At 39.9% G+C, this 22,569-nt stretch overlaps 1 protein-coding gene across 10 annotated transcripts in view; it reads right to left on the reverse strand.

Annotated features, from left to right (window-relative positions):
- The window catches only part of Phactr1 (phosphatase and actin regulator 1), a 438,973-nt gene that overhangs the window by 413,044 nt on the left and 3,360 nt on the right, over window positions 1–22,569 (reverse strand). The gene's annotated exons all lie outside the window — the stretch shown is intronic.

Below are 22,569 nucleotides of genomic sequence, written 5' to 3' on the forward strand. Positions count from 1 at the left end.
CTCGCCACCCCAACCCCCAAGCCCAACTTCAACCTCTCATTGTACTGTTCTCATCCAGTGTTTTCTTGAAATCTAACTCACTTTGGATGGACCTGCACTTGTGTTGATGCAACACTACACATCTCTTCAAACTTTTCTTGTTCCCCTAAGAATGTGTTTCGGTTATGAGCCTACTGCCCTGTTTGCTTCCTAATGCTGCATAAGATCCTGATCAAAAGTAACTTGGAAGACGAAGAGGTTTATTTGGCTTGCAGGTTATAGTCTGTCATTCCATCATCAAGGGAAACCAAGTCAGGAAGTTAGAGGCAGGAACTGAAGCAGGGACCATGGAGGGACATTGTTCACTGGCTTGCTTCCAAGTTCACATTCAGTTACTTTATATAACCCGAGACTACATGATGAGGGGTGGTACCACCCACAGTCCCTTAAGGCCTTCTCCATCAGTTAGCATTCAAGAAAATGCCCCAGAGTCCCATCTAATGGAGTCAATTCCTCATTAGTGATTGTAAAACTTCCTTGATAGAATTTTTGGGGTCACTTATGTAAACTATGATACCATCAGCAAATAATGAGTTTGACTTCTTTTCCAATTTGTATCCCCTTGATCTCCTTTGTTGTCTTATTACTCTAGCTAGAATGTCAAGTACTATATTGAATAGATGTGGAGAGGGTGGGCAACCTTGTCTTGTTCTTGATTTCAGTGGGATCACTTTGAGTTTCTCTCCATTTAGTTTGATGTTGGCTTGCTTACGTTGCCTTTATTATGTTTGGGTATGTTCCTTGTATCCCTCCTTTCTCCAAGACCTTTATCACAAAGAAATGTATTTTGTCAAAGTCTTTTTCAGCATTTAATGTGTTGTTTTTAGTTTGTTTATATGGTGGACTATATTGACAGATTTTCAAATGTTGAACCATCTTTGTATCTCTGTGATGAAGCCTACTTGGTCATGGTGGATGATTTTTCTAACGTGTTCTTGGATTCTGTGTTTCAGTATTTTATTGAGTATTTTTTGCATCAATGTTCATAAGTGAGATTGGTCTGTAATTCTCTTTCTTATAATGTCTTTGTGTAATTTGGGTATCAGGGTAAGTTGTAGCCTTGTAAAAAGAGCTTGGCAATGTTCCTTCTGTTTCTGTTGTGTGAAACAATTTGAGGAGAATTGGTATTAGTTCTTCTTTAAAAAAACTTGTAGAATTCTGTGCTAAAACCATCTGGTCCTGAGCTTTTTTTGGTTGGGAGACTTTTGATGACTGTTTCTGTTTCTTTAGCAGTAATAGGTCTGTTTAATTTGCTTCTCTGGCCTTTATTTAATTTTGGTAAATGACATACACAGACACTCAGAGCAACAATTAATAAATGAACCTCATGAAACTGAGAAGTTTCTGTAAAGCAAAGGACACGGTCAACAAGACAAAGCAGCAGCCTACAGGATGGGAAAATATCTTCATCATCCCCACATCAAATAGAGGTCTGATCTCCAAAATATACAAAGAACTCAAGAAATTGGTCATCAACTCTCTGAATGTGGCTGACAATTGGGGCTGACTGAGAAGCCAATGATAATGGCACTAGGATTTGTCTCTACTGCATGTACTTGCTTTTTAGGATCCTAGTCTGTTTAAATGCACATTCTCCTAGACCTGGATGGAGCGGGGAGGGCCTTGGACTTCCCACAGTGCAAGATACCCTGCCCTCTCTTAGGACTGGAGGGGAAGTGGGGAGGGTGAGTGGGGGAGCAGGAGGGAATTGGGAGGAAGTGGAAATTTTGAATGGTATTATTTATAAAGCAATAAAAAAGAAATTGGTTGGTTAAAAAAAAACAAAACAAAACAAAGAACAAATAATCTAATAAAAATTGGGGTACAGGCCTAAACAGAGAACTCTCAACAGATGAACATAAAATGGCTAAAAAGACACTTAAAGAAATGCTCAACATCCTTAGCTATCAGAGAAACTCAAATAAAAACAACTCTGAGATTCCATCTTACACCTGTAAGAATGACCAAGATCAAAAACACTGATGACAGCTTATGATGGAGAGGATGTGGGGTAAAGAGAACACTCCTGCATTGCTGGTGGGAGTACAAACTGGTACAGTCACTTTGGAAATCAGTATGGCAATTTCTCAAAAAATTAGGAAACAACCTACCTTAAGACCCAGTAATCACTTTTGGGTATATACCCAAAGGATGCTCATTTGTACCACAAGGACATGTGTTCAACTATGTTTACAGCATCATTGTTTGTCATAGCCAGAACCTGGAAACAACCTAAAGTCCCCTTGACCAAAGAATGGATGTAGAAGATGTATATATACACATTTACACAATGGAGTACTACACAGAAGACATCTTGAAATTTGCGGGCAAATGGATAGATCTAGAAAACAACATATTGAGTGAGGTAACCCAGACCCAGAAAAGCAAGTATAGAATGTATTCACTCATAAGGCAAAGAAAAACCAGCCTACAATTCACAATCCCAGAGAACCTAGACAACAAAGAGGACCCCAAGAGAAACATACATGATCTAATCTGCATGGGTAGACAAGATCTCCTGAGTAAATTGGGAACATGGGGATCATAGGAGAGGGCCAATGGGGAAGGGCAGAAAGGGAGGGGAACAGAGAAAAATATATAGCTCAATAAAAACAATAAAAAAAGAAAAAAGAAAATTCTGCGATCTTGTCTCCTATGTTATTCATGAGCCATGTTTGAAGAAGAATGACAATTTTGTCTGAAGGACTAGCTAGTCAAAGATTTCCCAGGGTTTCTTTTACACATATTTATTCTTGATACAGAAAAATACATCTGTGGGAAATTCCTATTTCATACTCATTTCATACTTCAGATGTTGATTAAGAACTAAATGCTGTCAGACAGTGGTGGCACATGCTTTTAATCCCAGAACATGGGAGGCAGAGGCAAGTGAATCTCTGAGAGTTTGAAGCCAGCCTGATTTACAAGAGCTAGTTCCAGGACAGACTCCAAAGCTACAGAGAAACCCTTCCTTGAAAAGCAAAACAAACAAACAACAACAAAAAAAGAAAGAATAAAAAAGAAAAAAAAAACCCTAAATGCTGCTAATATCTTTAGGTTATTCACAGACATTCAATGTATTACTGTTGTTGTTGTTGTTGATAGGGTCTGGCTCTACAGTTCTTGTTAGCCTGGAACTTGCTTATGTATGTCTATCAGGCTGGCCTAGAACTTACAGTTATTCTCCTGAATCTGCCTTTATGCTGGGATTACAGGTGTTGCTGCCACACCTAGATACATACATTTTCATATAAGTTTACTATAGACTATTATATTCCTTAAGTACTTTTAAATAGATATACTTTTATAAAGAAATTTGCATTAAAATACTATACTTTGCTGCATACTGTTGAATTCAATTATTATTATATTTCAATTATGATTGTTATCTTCCATTTCTTGCCTTCCCTGATATGCTTCTTTTTTTGTATTTGAAATGTTTTAAAAATTCTTTCCACATTCCCTCTATACCTGTATTTTTCTTTAGCTCTAACCATCTCCCTCATTTTACATGAATAGCTCATTGTGATAGCATTATAGTTTTTCCATACTCTTTCTCTGTCTCATATGTATAACTTCTTTCCATGAAATGCTTGACTGAGCAGCATCAGAAGTCCTCTGGGATAGGAAACAAGGGTGATGGGACTAGCATTATCTTATTAACTAGTACTGGCAATGGATGGATCTCAGGCACGTCACCTGTAAAAGTATGAGGTTCAGATCACAAGCAACATGAAAAGACCCTGCCCAGTCTCAACACTCTTTAGTTATTTGTAACTACTGTGGTACTGTTCCAATTAGATTACATTTTTTTTTTGTCAGCTTGACACAAGCCAGAGTCACTTGGGAGGAAGGAATTTCAAATGAGAAAAAGCCTCTGTTAGAATGACCTGTAGGCAGATCTGCAGGAAATTTTCTTGATGAGTGACTGATTTGGGGAGGACCAAGACCACCAAGGACAGTGCCACCACCTGGGCAGATCGTACTGGGTTCTATAAAAAGCAGGCTGAGCAAACCAGGTGGAGCAAGCAAGTAAGCAGCACTCCTCCATGGTCTCTCCTTCAGTTCTGCCTTCAGATTCCTTCTTGAGTTCCTTCCCTAACATCCCTCCATGGACTGTAATTCGGCATATGTAAGTCAAAACACTTTCATGTTCAAGCTGCTTTTGATTATGGTCTTTATCACAGCAACAGACAACAGGTTAGAAAAGTTATTCTGGTTGTCTCCATAAAAATCCTTGGCACCTTTGGTCTCTCAGTCTTAAGAGACATTTACATTTGTTATATAATTATAAGTAATTATATTTAGGAAATAACATGCTATCTTTTAGTCTTCCTCTTGATTCATAGTAGTCACATGCATTTCACAGATAAATTCTTTAGAATTAATCCTCCATATTGTTCCCATCATGTAGCAATAGCAGATGATTGTATGGGGATCTATGTGATTACGAGAGTGTGCACACAGAGAACTAAATTCAATTGTGACCTCAACAACTACCAATTAGAAATTTAAAAAAATGGCAGTCGATTCTTTTTAAAATATGTCTGCTGATGCAGAAAGAACAATGTTTTCTTATCTTTTCTACACCCAGTCAAAAAGTTAAAGTTCTAGAGCCTTCATTCATGTTATTTCCAGAGCTAGAGCCAGAAGCAGAAGTAATATACCAGAGTCTCAAAATATTATTTATACATCTATAATTCCTAGAGAAGATGATGAAGACACAAAGACAAAGAAAGTTAGCCTAATAGATTCTTATTGCGAAAGTCCTTGAGGTAAGGAAGACTTATCCTTAGAAATATTGTTTGGCATGTACTTCTAGAACACCCTTACATCATAATCAGGTGAGACTTAGTTTTTGGGTCTTTATTTGTTTTGCAATAAAGTTTTCCTGGGTCTTCCAGGCAGTTGTCACACTCACAATCCTACAATCCCCCGTCTTCAGCCTTCACATGCTGGCCTTTCAGGGGAGTACCACCATTACTAAATTGTGGATTTTGCATGTCCCCAAGAAGAACCTACTGGGTTAGAGAATGAAGGCTGAGTTGGAGTAACTGTGTCTTAAAAACCATCCCAACTATTTCGACTCTCATCACATGGATTCAGTATTACAGTAGAGGTCTCAAGAAATAAATAAGGGCCAGCAAAATACGTGTAAGAGGTTATTAATTTGAAAGCAAGCACAATTATTTTACTGGTCATATTTGTTATAATTGTGTATGAAATTCATCTTACAATATCACTGGCGATGTTTGTGTTTTTAATTATTTGTTTGCTTGTTTATTATGGGGTTGAACATGCCTGTGAGAAGGTGCACAAGGTATACCACAGTGACCACGGAGGTCAGAGGAAAAATGGTGTGACTTGCTTCTCTTTTTCCACCAGGTGGGTTCCAGGAAATGAACACAAGTTGTCAGGTTTGGCGGTAAGACCCTTATGTACTGACTCATCTCAATGGCCTGAGAATAAAAATTTTAAAGTACCATACATAATGCCATTAACATAGATGAATAACTATGAAAAATTTTAACAAAGATCAATAATAATTCTATATAAAACCTATATAGCTTCAAAGACATAAATTAAGAAGACCTAAATAAAATGGGTAATGGAATTAATATACTATGATAACTTTCATAAATTTAAAGGCAAATCATTGTTAAGGCAAACCTTTTAAAATTGACCTATAGATTCAGGTTATTCCAAACAAATCTAAGTATTCTGAAAGAAAATTTGACAATCGATTCTAAAAATGCACAAAAGAATGCAAAGAAAGAATAGTCAGCATAATCTTGACAAAGAAGAAAGAATTTGTAGGATTTGTAGTATAAGGCACTAGGATTTATGACAGTACAGAAAGCAAAAGATAATGTAAGATGAATAATCAATAGAAGACCTAAAAACGGAAATATATTTGAACAGTCCTGTGACTTGGATGAGATTATCTTTGTAGTATAGGAAGGAAGTGGTAGACTTCTATAGTGCCAGAAGGTGACACAAAATGATCAGGAGAAAATACATCTATTATGTTATGTACTGACCTGCCTGGCTTGATATTCCTATTGGTGCAATAGTGACATAATGGCTATATAACTAACCAACTGCTTTCTGGCAGTCTATGAGGCTGACTCATTTCATTTCTGGTAGCCCATGGTTGAAAAGATCATATACTCAAGGGAAAAATCTACTCTTGTGGTTTTACTACAAGATCTTGCTGTGACCCTGCCTTCTAAATATTTGTTTAAACTTGTAGATTTGTGTTATCCTCAACTTTGGTCAGAAAAGCTTCTTTGTACAGTGGGTAGTGGGTAGTGTAGAGACTCATAACTAGTCAAAATGCTAATGACTAATTGTATTATAATTAATTTGTATATCGAATGGTGACTGCTCCACTGTAGATAATCATCTATATCAAGCTCCACCTATTCAAGATGGAAACATTGTAGAAGCTGGGGCATAAAGAATATATGAGCTACCAGGTGGAGAGGAGAGACATGGAAGGCTGAATTCTAAGCGTTACGTGTCTGTTGCATAGACTTACGCACAGTCGTTGTGGTTCCCTGGATAAATCAAGTCAGTAAATTTCCAGCATAGATAGAGACTCCTAGAACTATTGCTTTTTGGAGTGTCTGTTGACAGCTGGGAGCTGCTTATGGAGGAAGACATTTCCTTTCGGAGGGAATATGCTTGCTGGTAGACTATCAAACCTCTGGTGCAATACTGAATCCTTGTGATGAGAGTCGACACAATTGGAACGGTTTTTAAAATCTAGCTACTCCATCACATCCTTCACTCTCAGTAGGTTCTTCTTGGGGGACATGCAGAATCCTCTGTGCATGGTACCACACCTGTGCTCATATGAGCAGCACAAATGGGACTCTAGAGATTAGCAAGAACAACAAAAAAAGGAGGATATGGTGTTGTGAAGACAAACAGTATGGTGGGCAGTAAAATAAATAATATTTATTTTACATGTCTGTTTTATCAACGTGTGTCTGTGTACCATGTATAGGTCTGTAAATTTTTATGTGTTTATTTAAGAATTCTCTGTTTTTCTATGTGTAGGTTTAGCTTTTACTTTTTTTCTATTTTTCTTTTATTGAAAATAGCTTTTTAGATGCCTTTAATTTTTTTAAAGAACCCTGCTCTGACAACATAATAAGGTAACTGTATTGGAATATGTGCAAGAAATAAAATAATTGCTAGCAGTTCTTGTGCCTGAATAAAGGTTAAAATGAAAAGAGAAGATCACAGGAATAAAAAGTCAGGGTGAAGAAGCTTACATCCAACCTGGGATACTTTGGAGACAAAATCTAAGACGTTCACTAATGAAAGCTGTTACGTTGAAAGAAGACATTTGCGAGTCCTGGTGGAAATTGACAGAGAACTGGTAAGAATGCACTCATGCGTGCATGCATGAATGAATAAATGCAGGAAAGGAAAAGATGTTTGCTTTCTTCCTCAACGGATTGCTGAGGGCTAACTTACCAATATGGAGATAGGTGCTAACAACATCATTTTATGATCATTGCTATAAATACCAAGCAAGGGGTAAAATGGATCAAGAAAGAATCAACAGAGATGCTAAATCCAGGGAAGAGTTTGGTGAGGAGCAGGATGATTTTATGGCTTTGAAGATTCTTTCCCACACCCATTAGTTTCCTGGTAGAAGCTGGACAGCATCTTGCCTAGGCAATGACCATGGCCACCTCCGGTAAAGGACAACTGGGTCCAGGGTGTCTCCACATATGACACCCAGAGAGAAATGTAAAGTTACCTTTGGACTATTTTAGCCTAGAAAGAGCAAACTTGAGACTTACCATGAGAAAATAGCAGACAACATTGAATTAGGAGTGGGCTGTTTTTTTCAACAGAGAAGAATCATGTGTTTCACAAATGACAATGTTATAAAGGGTAACTTAAGAGTGTAGAAACATATTAGGGTAAAAAAAGAAAAAGACATCTGACCCTAGACTGGACTAGACTAGGATATCCTAGACCGCACCTAGGGTTGAACTGACCTTGGCCTGCAGTTGGTCCTGGAGTGCTTTAAGTCCCAGTCAACTCACATTGAAAGGCAAAGAGCAGATTATATTAAAATGTATTGTGGCTGATAAATGTTCCATGGCCATAAAATAATTATCTATACACCTATTCACATCTCTCTAGACCAATTGTGGATGGGTAGGTGAGAGATAAATTGATGATATATTAATTATGGAAATAATAAAGGCAAGAGAATTAATCCACTACAAACATACTCATTCCTTTCTCTTTATAAGAATTCCCAGAGAGGAGATAGAGAAGAGGTCCCAAGCTTTTAAAAAATTATGAAAAATTATCAGTTAGGTAAGTTTTGAGTCTGTGGACAAACAGTAAAAATATTAAGAGTATTTTGTTTTGGATTACTTAGAGGCCTTTGATATTTTGTTTAAAATTGAATTTTGTATGTTGTATTTAAGCAGATTAGGAGTCTGGGCTGCATGAACGAAACACGCTTCACCCCCTTGGCATATCTGGAGAGTTAGAAATGTAAGCAATTTTAGACCTCGCAATTTAACCTGGTACAATGTCACTACGGCAAATTATGCTGTAGAAAATGCAAAATGTGCGCGATGCCAAAGGATGTCATTGACCACAATGCCAATCCAGACCACTGCGGTTACTTCTACATCTTAAGCTGGTTTAACAAAAACACACCACGGCTGGGTTTTTGTTACCACTAAATTTAGCATGTAGATCCTGGAATATTTTTCTTCTCTATGCATAACATCTTTTTCTAGAAACTCAAAATATGCAGAAATGTCACTGGTGCCTTTTAATTCTCACTCCCCAGCTCATCACTTATAGAAGCTGTCTATTTCACACACTTCTGACACCAGTTCCCTTTTCTCTCTGCAAAATTTATGAGGGTCCATAACAGAGGCTGGTGGATTTTTATTTTTATTTTTACCATTTCTTTCCAGGTTCTAGATACATGATCTTTCTAGTAGGCCCAATTTAAATTTTCTCTGTTGTACAATTTTAGGGGAGTGCTGTCCAGCTCAAAGTCTATCTAAGTAGAGTGTGGAACTATGAAATCCACACTCTTGCTGCCCCATGCAGTAGAAGGAGGAGATTTTCCAATGGATAAGGCCTCTTTGGGGCACTGAGCTAACCCTGTTTTCTATTGCTATATGGGTGGAGTGATTGCTCTGAGTCTTCCTTAAGGCTTGGGTACCTATCTTCTTTTGGATGGATGCCTGCAGATAGATGGTACAAGACTGTTAGTTAACTATTCTGACATCACTCTGGCAATTCTTTCTCAGAGGGTCTGATTCATTTAATGAAAATTTGTACCTAAGTTAGTGAAAACTGCTTATTCACATGAGACATATTAATAAAACCTGCTTCTCTTTCTGGTGGAAAAATCTTTCTCTTTTCTCCCCATCTTCGCAAGTCTAAACTGCCTGATTTCTGTAGCTGGAATATTTTTAGCCCCACTCCCACACTTCGTGCCACTAGGAAAATTCGCTCTTCCCTCTTTGTTTACCTCTGCCAACCTCGAGGCCCTTTATGCTTTTCGCTTTGCATGAACATACGAAAAAGATGATGATAATATTATATTCCACTCAGTAATCATGCTTAAAACACAGGTGTGAGGTCAGCCTTCCTGAATTTGTATCTACATCCAAAACTTAGAGTTTTACGATTTCATACTAATTAGTGTCTCTGTGAATTTGAGACCAACATAGCACCCCCCTCTACAGTCTCAGTAAGGATGCAAACACATAATCCTTATTAAGTCTCTGGCAAAGTATATTCTTTATAAACCTTGACTAATAGTATAGAATGCTATTATTACTTGATAGTCCAGAGCAAGGCTATAGTTGTGAAATTAAACCTTGGCATAATCCCAAAGCTTAATACTTATCAGACTTATTAAAAAAAAAAACTAGCTCTCCAAGCTTTGGATCCCTTATATGCAAATGAGAAATTAAATGAACTCTTTCACCAGGCCCTGGGAGGATACAACATTATGTAATAAATGTAAAACACCTAACACGGAGCCTGACAAAAGTGGGCGGACAGCAAATGTTCACTGCTTCCTGTCCTCCTGGTTTCTTAAAGTAGACACTGTGCAAAGCGGCTGGGGGCTGGCTGCTAAAACATGCTAGATACAGAAAGGAGAGATGTAGTTCAGGCTTTGCGTGTCGAATTGAGTCGGTCAGAGACTCAAGCAGCTTCTCTTATTTCAATCTTGATTACACCTGGTTAAGGTATATAAGTCACTTTCCAAATCCCATTCGGCAGTATAGGTAATGCCAAGCCTTGTAATTTTAATTTTGCATTTTCTACATGGCTGGTTTGAAATCTGGGTGGTAATTAAAGACATAATTTAAAGTCTTAAGGTTTTCCTGTCTCTGATTCATGTTCAGCGTGCAGAAAAGTGACAAATACGTGCAGCAAACTGCTGGCCTTGTGCATTTGGAAGTCACCTCAAAGAAAAGGCTGTTCGCTTCAGCTATCCGAGTCACTTTGCAGGAAGATGATAGCATGTAGAGATAGGTACAGCAGTGCACTGGTTGGTTTTTGTCAGCTTGACATAAGTTAGGGCCATCTGGGAAGAGGGAACCACAGTTGAGAAAATGCCTTCATCAAGATTGGCCTGTTGGCAATCCTGGGGGTACATTTTCTTAAATTAATGATTGATGTGGGAGAGTTCACATTAAGATGATCTTACCCCCGGGCAGGTGACCTTGGGTTGTACTAAAAATCAAGCTGAGCTAGCCATGAAGGGCAAGCCCGTAAGCATGGTTCTTCCTTGGGATCTGCTTTAGTTCCTGCCTTGAGTTCCTGCCCTGACTTCATCTCATGACGGAGCATAAGATGTAAGATCAAATAGATCCTCTCTTCCCCGGCCTGCTTCTGGTCGCAGAGTTTATCACAGAGACAGGAACCTGACTAGGACTGTCAGCCGAGGCACTGGGATTCTGGGTTTTGTTTAACTCTTCTGCCACAATCCAGTTATGTTATCTGGTTAAAGAAATATTCAGTGTTCTGCCCCCAACCATTCAGTCTCTAGAAATGTAGGAATCTACCAAGTTAGGAAGACTTACGTTTGAATCCTGGCATTGTAGTTGATTTTAGATGTACTTTTTTCTTCTAAGCTTTAATTTCATATGCATTGAGGCAATAATATCTAACCAGTGACAAGTCTGTAGTTTTGGGTGAAGCATGCATGCATGCATAGCTTCTGGTATACATTAGGTATGAATAAACAATGCTTGTGAGCTGGGCGATGGTGGCGCACGCCTTTAATCCCAGCACTTGGGAGGCAGAGGCAGGCGGATCTCTGTGAGTTCGAGACCAGCCTGGTCTACAGAACTAGTTCCAGGACAGGCTCCAAAGCCACAGAGAAACCCTGTCTCGAAAAAACCAAAAAAAAAAAAAAAAAACCCAAAAACCAAAAACAATGCTTGTGTTTCTTTCTTCCTCAAGGCTTAGTTTTCTCATCTGTAAAATGAGCCAGTTATACATAGCATCTTTAGGCTTTAATGTGCTACCACTGCCATGATGACACTGTTGAGTAAAACATTAGAAAGCCCCGGTAGCTGCTGGTGTGACTTGAACAAGAACACTGTTGGGAGGTCGGGGACTGCAGACTTTCCTTGATGGATGGATTGGAGGGAAGGCCTGCCCAGGGCAGATTAGGTGGATATTTTGTTTGCATTCTGTTGTGTCTACAGATGGGCTGCTGATGGTAATCAGATCAGCGGGTATTAGTCAGCCACTCTGCCTAGTAAATAACAGAAGAACTAATTCGGGGACACAGTCCAGCTGGCAAAGTTAGCTTTGGGGCACAACCAAAGCACAATGGACCTCTCTTCCTTCGTTCCAACTGTGTCTGATTATTAATCCATCGTGAGCAACAATCCTTAGTTTAGATGGAGTTTTTATTAATTTTAAAATTAAAGTAGAGACATTAAAGGTAATCTGTGGACCTTCAGTTAAAGTAAAAGGATACACAGTCGCGTGTTGTGTGCATGAAAGGGACTGCAAGCGTCTGCTCCAGACTGGAGCAGCACCGATTTTAGGTGATGCTTAACTTTCATTTGGCTTTATAGTTTCTATTTTCTATAACTATAATGCATTGCATTGGTAGTCAGAAGAAAAAAAATGAATTACAAAAATGAGTTTTGTAAGAAATTCCCATGGAGCCCTAGGAAGGTTGCCTTGTTGGCAAATCATACACTGTCTAATTCAAAGTCAGTACAGAGGTCTCTCCTCCCTCTGTCACAATATCCTGAGAAAGAAAGATTAAATATCCCTTTAGGAGCTCTCTCTGCAGGAAACTACAAAATATGACTGTGATGCCACCTTCTTATCCTACAGTTCTTGAGGCATTCTGCCTTTGAACAGATACTATGTGAACACTCTAAATCCTATTTGTCTGCTCATAGTATCTGCACTAGGAAATTTGCTCAACCATTGAACATTAGAAGATGTGGTGGGAAGGATCGAAAGGTTTAGGGTTTTAAGTATTTTTTTTCCAGAGCTGTAGGGCCTTGAAAAGTTACTTGATCATGGGAACATCTATAAGTGGGATAATAAAATATACTCTGCAAATTTCCCTTTTTGTGGATGAAATGGGAAAATAATGGCCCTGGTCCAGAGTGATGTCTCTTTTCCCCTTCGTTTTTCTTTTCAGCCTCAGTGAACATGTCCACACTGTTGAGTGAACTTGGATTATGGATTCAGCGTGGAAGTCAGCCTTGTAGAGTGTTTGCAATGTGGTCTGGCTATTTAAAGACAAGGATAAGGTCCGGCTATGGCAAGTGCCATCTTCTCTGACCAATGTAGTCACCGAACTGTTTAACTAAGCAGAAGACCTTGCCACCTTGGTTCACAAGAAAAATAAGCTCTCTTTTCAAGCAGCTGTAGTAAAACCTCTTTCTCTCCTCCTCTGCAATGTCCTGTGACAAGTTATAGGTCTACAGGGTGAATGAGTTTGGTTGAGGCCTTTTTTTTTTTATTTGTTTCTTAGATGATCGTCTTGGTGCTAACTCAGAACATTGCTCATTGCTTCTGATGAAAACCCAGTCGCAGATTTGAAATTATCTTGGCGATTGCAAACAGTTGCTTCATATAAGTATCTAAAATGGGCTATTAATTTTCAGTATTAGCGCTAAGGAGAAAGAGTGTTTATAGCCTGAGCTGTCGTTTAGAGCAGTGTTTCCTCATAATCTCCCAGTCCTCTAAAGAATACGGCAGGAAAGATTAAGATTCAGAAGAAACATAACTCAGAAACGCATGCAAAAGATGTCAGTAAATAATTTCCAAGAATTATTGTGCCATACTGAGTATTCTGGATAGCTTTCTGGGGTCTCCATACCAACATTTGCAACCATAGAACTTATTTCATATTGATGGTTACATATACTACTAGATCCAGCACACTCTCTAAATTAAGTACATTCTAAATTAATTTTCTTTATTTTGATCCTCTTCTTATAATCCTTCTCTCAGTAAATAGCTTCTAATATTTAGAGGTAGCATCTGAGATCTCTTGACATACCGCTCGCTCAGTATGTAACTGTCTTACTGCCACACGTGTAGGGAGAATCTTCTCAGATCTTCAGGATCCTTTTCTCTTCTGAATTCACCCAGTTTGCTCGCTGTCCAATTATGTTTGCTTCCCTACAGTAGCCTGTGGTTCCCCTGGCTTCAGTCTTTCTCCCTCATCAGTACTCATGTCTGTGGCTTTCATAATAACATGTTTGCGCACAGAGCCCCACTGTGCTATGTTCTTTATCGAACTCAATATCTGCTTTGGAATTCCTTAGTTCACAAACAATGCTTTGAGCACCTAGTATTTCTTAGCCTGCTGATCTAGTCTTGAGTCTGCATCTTTGCCCTGTGCCCTTTCCATCTATGGATTCCGGGAACTGAACTCAGGTCCTCTGTAACTGCACTGAGTGCTCTTAGCTACTGTACCCTTCCTCCTTTTTTTAAAATATATTTTTAGATTGTCTCACATTTCCAAAGTGCTTAGAAATTTGAATTAGGAATAAACAACATTCAGGAAGAGATGGGATGGGGTGGGGGATCTCTCTTGGGGAGATGCAGCCTTGCCACTTTCTTTTGAGGTACGATATAACTAAAGGGGGATTAACATAAGAATAATCACTAATTATATGGTTATTAACTGCTTCATATTTTGCTTTAATTTTCTATATTTATTTCTTTGCTGCTTAGAAACTTTGTCTTCCTATAGCACTTTCATGCCTTTTGGAGGGGGTAGATGCTGTTTGTGTTACTAGTCAATGTTTTTCAGTAAATGATTTTAATTTATTTCCTATTGCTTCACTTATTTCCATGTGCTGGTTGTCCTCAGCCATAGCCCACAAAAATGTGATGCTTGCTATATATTTTTCTGTTTCAATTAATTTTTTTATTTAAATTTTCCTAAAGTACAATAGAACAAATACATACTACCCTTATAAGAGAGTACGCATGTTTTTCTGAAAATCATATGCTGTACCACAGTTTATGAAGTGCTATTTTGTTTCATTTAATACTCAAATGCACCTTGGGTTGAAAACTCTTGACCTGATTGTCATTTGCACAGGAAATGCAGAAGGGAAGTAAAAAAGACTAAGTTCTTGGTCTAACTACACAAGTTAGGAAGTAGAAGGCACTGCTTGAACTCAGAACTGTGGGAAGGAAATGATGAAATTCTAAAACACAGTGACAGCCTGTAGTCAAGGTGGGAGACATTGGATTCTTATCATAGATTAATATGTGCTGTCATTGTAACTGGAACATTCCACCGCATACAAAGCGGAATGAAAGTAAATATAAAAACTGGGTAGTTACACAGATGTCAACATAGAATTAATCAGCTCTGTGCTGTTTTCCCCCTTTGTCAAAGGCTTTGATATTATCCTGGTTTGCTCTTCTGATTGAGAAACAAATAGATCTTGAAGATCATTTCTATATTTAGACACAGTACTTCAAAGTTCCAGTTTAACATATCAATACCCATTCAGGAGTTTTGCTCAAGTCTGTGTGTTTAATGATTCACTGGGAAATTAGTAAACATATTGAAAATGATACCAACTATAAGCTGGCTTTGGTTTGCTAGTCTCCCGTTCTTCCCTCAGTTACACAGTCACAGGGTGTCACCGGAAGTTTTCTTTCTTTTATTATTTAATTTTTTTTTTTTTTTTAGAAAACAGATTTGTTTGGGCAAATGAGGAGTGAGAATTCATCCCTCAGCACCTGTGAATTGTTTATGCTAATTGGGTCATGGCTAATGCTAGCTGAGTGTGGGCCGCGTTTTCATCCACTCTTTTATACGCCGTATGCAATAGTGGGAGTTATTAATTGATTGGAAGAGTTGCCTTGTATTTTCATGTCATTTTCTTCCTTTCCGGGCCTTATTATCATGGGTTCTCTCTTCCTCTCGCCCTCTGCTCTACACAGGAAATCTGAACCCCAATAAGACAGATGGCTATTAGGAGCAAGGTACCCCAAATACCAAGGACTTCCACAAAAGCTCCTCTGTGTGCAAGACAGGCATGCTCAGAAGCTGGGGCTGGACTGCATGAGCCTCTAATCTGTGGGACCAGAAGACTGGCTGTCTAGATATTTTATTTCTTTATCTGCTTTCATTCTCTCCTTCACACACAATGTTCTCTGTATTAAACACAGGTTGGGAGAGCCTGGGTGGGAGCAATTAGAGGTCTAAACTGGAACATGTGGGAGGCAAGGAGGGTAGGTTTGGTCATGGCTTTGTCATCCATGAATGAAGCACAGCACGCCACTTCCTTGTTAGCCTTACAAAGAACAAATTCCCACCCCACACCTCAACGGGATTTTTTTTTTTGAGGCTGATGATTTAAGCATCGCAAAAAGATTTTTTTAAAGTTTCTATGTGAAACCCTTCTCTGAGATGGGGTCTAGAAGTTAGCATTTAAGTTACCTGAACAATAAACCAAGTAAAACATAGGAAGGCATCACTTTGTAGGGGAGACAGGAGATGTGGCTGATGTTGCTGTGCTCACGCTAGCTAGCAAGACTCCAAGGGACAGACAGGAAGGTGTTAGTGTGAGGTCAAGGGTTACAATCTATTTGGCAGCCATGCCTAAAATAGGCACTGGCTTGACTTGTGGTCATTGCTTGTACCTCTGTCTTTCTAGAGAAAGCTAGACCTCCAGCTTCAGGAATGAACCACAGCTCAGGTCTTTGGGGACAGGGATGGAGAAAGAGCACAGCCTGCTACTAGATGAATGAGCAGGACTCTTAAATACATGGCTGGCATCCTGTGAGCTGTTCTTACAGTATATTTCCAGTAAGTGACTTTAATGGGTCTCCAAAGCTTTCTCCATTGTATCTGACTGGAAATGGGCGTGTGAATGGTGGCTGCACTGAGGATCAATTGGCCAAAATGTGTAAGGGTTGGACTGGGTAGTAGAGGTTAAAGGAAGGGAAAGGAATCTCAGTTAGGAAAAGCTCAGAACTTGGTTTTGGAACACACTCAGCGCGTCCTTTGAATTGCTCTCAGGTTAGTTCATCACAGGGACATGTAGGGTTTACCTCCTCCATAACTACTTCCAGACAGAAGAAAAACTCAGCCATTACAGACAATTATGCATTTAAATCTTCATTGCCTCTGGAAATCTAGTTTCAAAGTCTTTACTTGTTCAGTAATATACCTACACTTTTCTTGTACTATTTCCCTTTCTCTTTTGATTCTTTAAAGGATTTTCCTTGGTTTTATAACAGATACACTTGGGTTGAGGACTTTCTTTCATTTTCCACACCTTAATTCTTTCCATCATTCTTTTTATGCACCATTCCCTTCAGTCTTAAGTGCTTTCCACCTTCGACTTATGACTTTAAGACTTTAAATGAACTGGGGTGGGAGTAACAGTGTTTTCCCACACCTGGAAGCCCTAAGTCTTTTTTCTGGATCTGAAGTTTCTCCTTGAAAGTTTAGGCTGAATGATTCTTGTTCTACCAGGTCAGCAGAGACATTTAATAAATTGTAATGCTCTCTTTATACCAAGGATGATGCCGCCCACCAACAAAATGGTATTGAAGGAGAATACTGCACTTGAGGCAGATGGGAGGTGTTTAAGTAGCAAACAGCAGTATTAGTGACTAACTGACACACACAAACACACACACACATAGATGGAAGAATTTAAATAACAAAGGTTCGTATTAATGACTAATTGACAAGAACACACACATGTGCATGCAACACACACTACACAGACCTTGCTGAACCCTTCAATCTCCCTTGGATTTGGAGCTAGCTAACCATTGCTGTGAAAAACCCAAGGCTTGCCGGGCAGTGGTGGCACATGCCTTTAATCCCAGCACTTGGGAGGCAGAGGCAGGCGGATCTCAGTGAGTTTGAGGCCAGCCTGGTCTACAAGAGCTAGTTCCAGGACAGGAAACCAAAAAGCTATGGAGAAACCCTGTCTCAAAAATCCAAAAAAAGAAAAAAAAAGAACCCAAGGCTTAGAGAGGCTGTCATTTTTATAAGTTGCTATACTGAGTGCAGAGGTATGGTATGGGATAAAAATGGAATCCTGTACTATGACAGAGGCTGGAAACATAGGCAAAACTCCCTGTGAGGGGATGCTAAAGCTAGGTCTTGCCTTAATCTCAGGGAAGAAAAGAATGCTATTGTTAATTAACTGTTGCTAATGACTTGCAACTAATTGAGTGATACCAAATATCTTTGTCTCTTGGGACCACGCTAAGAAGTCCCCAAGGTATAAAGGTTAGGTAGTTAGAGTATATTCAACTGAAAGCTAAAGATTCAAAAGCCAATGATTCTGATGGATTTTATGGGGGAGGGGGACACAGAACAAACGGTGGAGATGAGGGGGACTGCTAAGGGGAAAGGGTTGACAGAGGGTTCTCAGTGAATTTCTCTCTATGCCTGAAAGAACCTGAAGAGAATCTGAGATGCTCACCGTGGCATTCGTCAGTTGTCAAAACTGGCATTTCCCTTTGTTGAACAAGACAATGCAGACAAGGGAAAAGGCACTTTATGACAAGTAGCAATGGCTTCAAATGCCATGAGTTATGTAAAACGATAAAAGAGGGGTTTGTCATCAGGAGCCATAAATGTAATAGTCTTGTGGCTTTAGTCAACTGACTTTTAATGTGCAGCAGGTAATTAAAACGTTCAGGGAAACAATGGTCTTCAAGTTAAAAAAAAAAAGGAGAAGAAGCTGTAGCATAGGGGAGAGAACATGAGTGAGGTAAGAGATCATGCAGTTCCCTCCAGCCTCCCGTGAGAAGCCATGTGACCGGGAGCATGTGATGGACTCACTCAGCCTGAGCTTCCCCATTTGGGAAGTGAGATATGGTCATCAGCATTACCTTCATTTGCCTTCCTGGTTGATTTTATCAAGCTGGCCAGCTGAAAAGGCATCTCTTTCCAGCAAGGAACACTGATATTTTAAAGAGCTTGGGCTTCGGAGTTGGACATACTTCAATCAGATCCTAGCTTTGCTAATATCCAAATGGATGGCTTTTTCAAGAATCTTTAATCTATCAATCTTAAATTGCACCTGTGTGTGAGCTCACGTGCACGTTGCATGTGACTGAGGATATCAGATGTCAAACTTGGTCGCTGTTTCTTAGGCACTATTTACATTTGCATTTTCTGAGACTCAGTCTCTCACTAGGTCTTGGAACTCAGTTGAGGTTGTCAGTGCAGCAAGTGCCAGAGATTCCCATTTCTACTTTTCCAAGCATAGGAGCCCCATGTCCTCACACACACGTTTTCTCAGGCTTCTGTGGCAAGCATTTTCCTGAGTTACCTCCCCAGCCCCCAATCTTAAATGTTCTAATCTGCAACCTGCACATAATGATGCAGTTCCGATCTCCCAATGTTTCACTGAGGATGAGCACATGCAATGAATATATCAAATGCAGTCTCTGGTTTCTGTTCATTTCTTGATGTCTGTTTGCCACTCTTGATGGTTTGAGCCCATTTAAAAGACATGACCTTGGGGGCTAAGTGGGTGGCTCAGTGACAGAGTGCTCACCTATGCTATCTATATCCATCGCTGATGGGAAATATAGCTTATGGTAGTTTATAACACTTAACTATAAATATATAGCTAAGAAAAATATTCAGGAAAAAACAGGCACAGCAGAATGGAATACATACATACATATACATATACATATACATATATATATATATATATATATATCTGGTAAAGTAGTAGAGCACCTGCTTTGTTTTCAATCCCCAGCACTCACCTCTCTCCCCAAACAAAAATAAAAATAGCTATAGGATGTGATAAGACCAAGATAATAAATATATGAAAGATGTAATATATATATATTAGATCTCAGTCCTGATTGCTCATTGGAAGTAATTAAAAAGATTCTCATTGGGGCATTGCCCTGTAGAGAATATGATTCAATTGGGGCACAGTGGGTCTTCAGTCATGGGAGACCTTGTGAAATTTCCTGGGGTGTTTCTAATCTATACTAGATACAATGCTTTCTTTTTAAACTTTAGCACTAATCATGCAGAAAAGATGGAATAACTCAGAAGCCTGTTGGATGCTGGTGTTCTAGAGACTTGGTCATTTAGATTCTGTTTCACTTAATCTAGGGAAGGGCTTGCGTGATGTTTATTTCAACCAGGAAAATTCCATGATGTCCTTCTCGGTTCAAATCACTGAGCCTAAAGCTAAGGGAGGGAGTATCATTGTCAGAATCTACTGATGGGTAAACCTGAATGATGGCATATGGAGACCCAGATGCTTTTTGAAGTCGTATGGACCTCCAGTTTCCAAAACCTTCCTCTTGAGTTACAGGTGGCTTTCACAGAGTTCCCTCCATGTTGCCAGGATTTTCTGGGGGTGAAGAAGTTCCAGCTAACCAGAAGAGCATCATCTGTCTCCAGGGGACAACCAGGAGGTCTGTGGGCTTCTCCGCCCCCACCCTGTTCTCCACAACACACCCTGTTTTTGATAGCAGAATTCCAAGTCAGATAATTCTTCCCTTCTTACACACACAACAAAGACAAATGGATATTGGGGAAAACAAGCTGTTTCATTAGCAGAACAGGGCACAGACTTGACAATCTCAGGGATTCATGAAGGTACTTTGAAAAGTTGTGGACTTCTTTTTACCCTCCCTTCTAGAACCTTCCCTAGATTCTTCTTGTATTAGCTAACTAGAACACCCTCCTCTATTTTGGAACAGGTTATTTTCATTTTCCAAGAACAATTAAATTAAGATACCCATAAGCCAATCAAAAAACATACTTCTAAAACTATTGCTTTAGATAGACATTTTATCTATAATTGATTTTGAAGGTGTTTTCTAGAATTCTGTGAACAGTAGATACAACACAGGGAAGGAAGAAGGGGAGCCCTCATATTTTTTCTTTCCTCCTGAAAGGGTTTATATCTCTGAGAACACTTGTTCAATCTATAGAAATTGCCACATGAATGAATGACAAAGGCAACAAACACAACAGCCTAGCCAATCAGGTTTTCGATAACCCAAGCCCTTGACTGTGACATCTGTATGAAACTCCCAGTTAGCATTTCAGAAGAGGGTATCACATCCAGGCTTTCAGGAATTCCTCATACCGCTCAATGCTGGTCTAATCTGGCTGAGTAGAGAGCTGCCTGGAGTGAGATTAAATTCTCTTTGCTCTACATGCCTTTCACATACCTTTCCTTCCCCTAGTCCTCAGTCTTGACAAGGATTCAACACAGATTTCAATCATCCATTGGAAACATGAGTGTTTACTGTGGGAAGTGAGGGTGGTGGGAAGTGAGGGTTGCAGGCCATGCTGTTCATCCTTCACCCACTCACCGTTCACCTGGAATGTTCCGAAGGCCTAGGGATTTGGTGTCTTGGAAAGACTCATTGCCCGTGCACAGTGCACACAGGCTGTTGCAGAGGAGCTGGGGACTGTAGTGAAGTTCCCAGTCACAGTGGAGGCAGAGCTCCTAGAAGCAGGAGACTCCATGGTGATGGTCCTAGGTGTTGGGGGATCTGGGACCATGTTTTGATACAGAGTAAAAGAGCAGGTAGGGGATGTATCAGAGCACACTTCCACTATTGCTGAAGCTTGTCCCTGTTGTAGGTGTCTCTGGGACAAGACACACAATCTTAGTGATACTGTGTTTACTAAACATTCCTCGCATGTGTGTGCATGCGTGCATGCGTGCGTGCACGTGCATATGCTTGCCTTTCACTAGAAACAGGAAATTGAATTACTATAAGTTAACATTTCTTATTTGCAAAGTCTGAGCTATCTCGTGGATTCTCCATCAGAGGAGGGAGGTCCTTTAACATGGGATATCTATTTTATTGATTTGCTGACGTACAGTGTCTTTTGTAGCAGACGTTGTTTTAAGCACTTTAAAACTTTGCCTCAGTAATGAGCTTAACAATTTAGAAATCTGTCGCTGTTGTCAATTTGCCAAAGGCTTTATGCATTGATTTTTAAATATGGGTCCCAATGGAGGGGTTCTGTCTCTCTCACTCACCAAGGCTGCCTGTCACCGGTTTAACTTCAAACTCTGAGATCTCAGAAACACTTAGATTTCTGATTTGGGGGTCCTGACCTAGTTGATGTTTGAGGAGACTGCTCTCAATCCTGCACATCTAGGATTCCTAGATTGGGGGTAGCATCCTCCTCACCCACACGATCCAAAGGAGAAGACATAGCTTATGCCACCGCTTCCCATGTATTTCCCAGTTATTCCAGCTCTGGAGCCTAAACCACCGTCACTGCTGGTGACAGTTCTGACCACTCCACCCCCAGAGCTCCATCTGCCGCAGCTACCAGCCTGCCTTGTAATCTTCAAGCCTCCCACACACCCTGCCTGCTTTCCTTCCATAAAAGCCAAGAGTCCATCATCTTCAAGACAAAGTGAACAGACAGCTTTACCCTTCACAGCCAGCTACTATTTCTTTTCTCCATCTGCAGCTCAGGTGGATGAACCTGCCATGGAACAAGGCTCAGAATGGCATGCACCCGGGCAGATGTGGAAGAGTAGAAAGTCAGGTCCCGTGACTGAGTGGAAGTCCCTCTCTTCTCATCTCTCTTCTAGCTCCACACCTACTTCTAGCCACCAACCTACTTGTAGATCCATAACAAGCTATAGATGTTAACTATCCTCTCACGCTTCTTCCTAGCAACACTTCTTAAAGAGGCAGAAAGCAGCAGCAATGCTGTCTCCCTCCTCTTGGAGGATGGCGATTCGCCATGGTATCATTTTTGCCAAATCAAGCTATGCTGCTGAGCCTGCTGACCCGAACAAACCTGCAGATAATATCCAGCCCCTCCTGACCTTAAGAACATGGGCTCACACCCAGAAAATGGAAGCAGGATGCTCACAAGCTCTCAAGGTTACCTCAAGTCACAAGTAAAGCAAAAACAATTCATAAGAACACTTGGGGAAACTGGGGGGATTATTATCATTGCTCAAGGTGAGCTTCCTGTCATGCAACAATGAAAGATGTCAGGATTACAGCACA

This window comes from Microtus pennsylvanicus, chromosome 4 (genome assembly GCF_037038515.1).
Source record: "Microtus pennsylvanicus isolate mMicPen1 chromosome 4, mMicPen1.hap1, whole genome shotgun sequence".
In the NCBI taxonomy this organism is placed as follows: Eukaryota; Metazoa; Chordata; class Mammalia; order Rodentia; family Cricetidae; genus Microtus; species Microtus pennsylvanicus.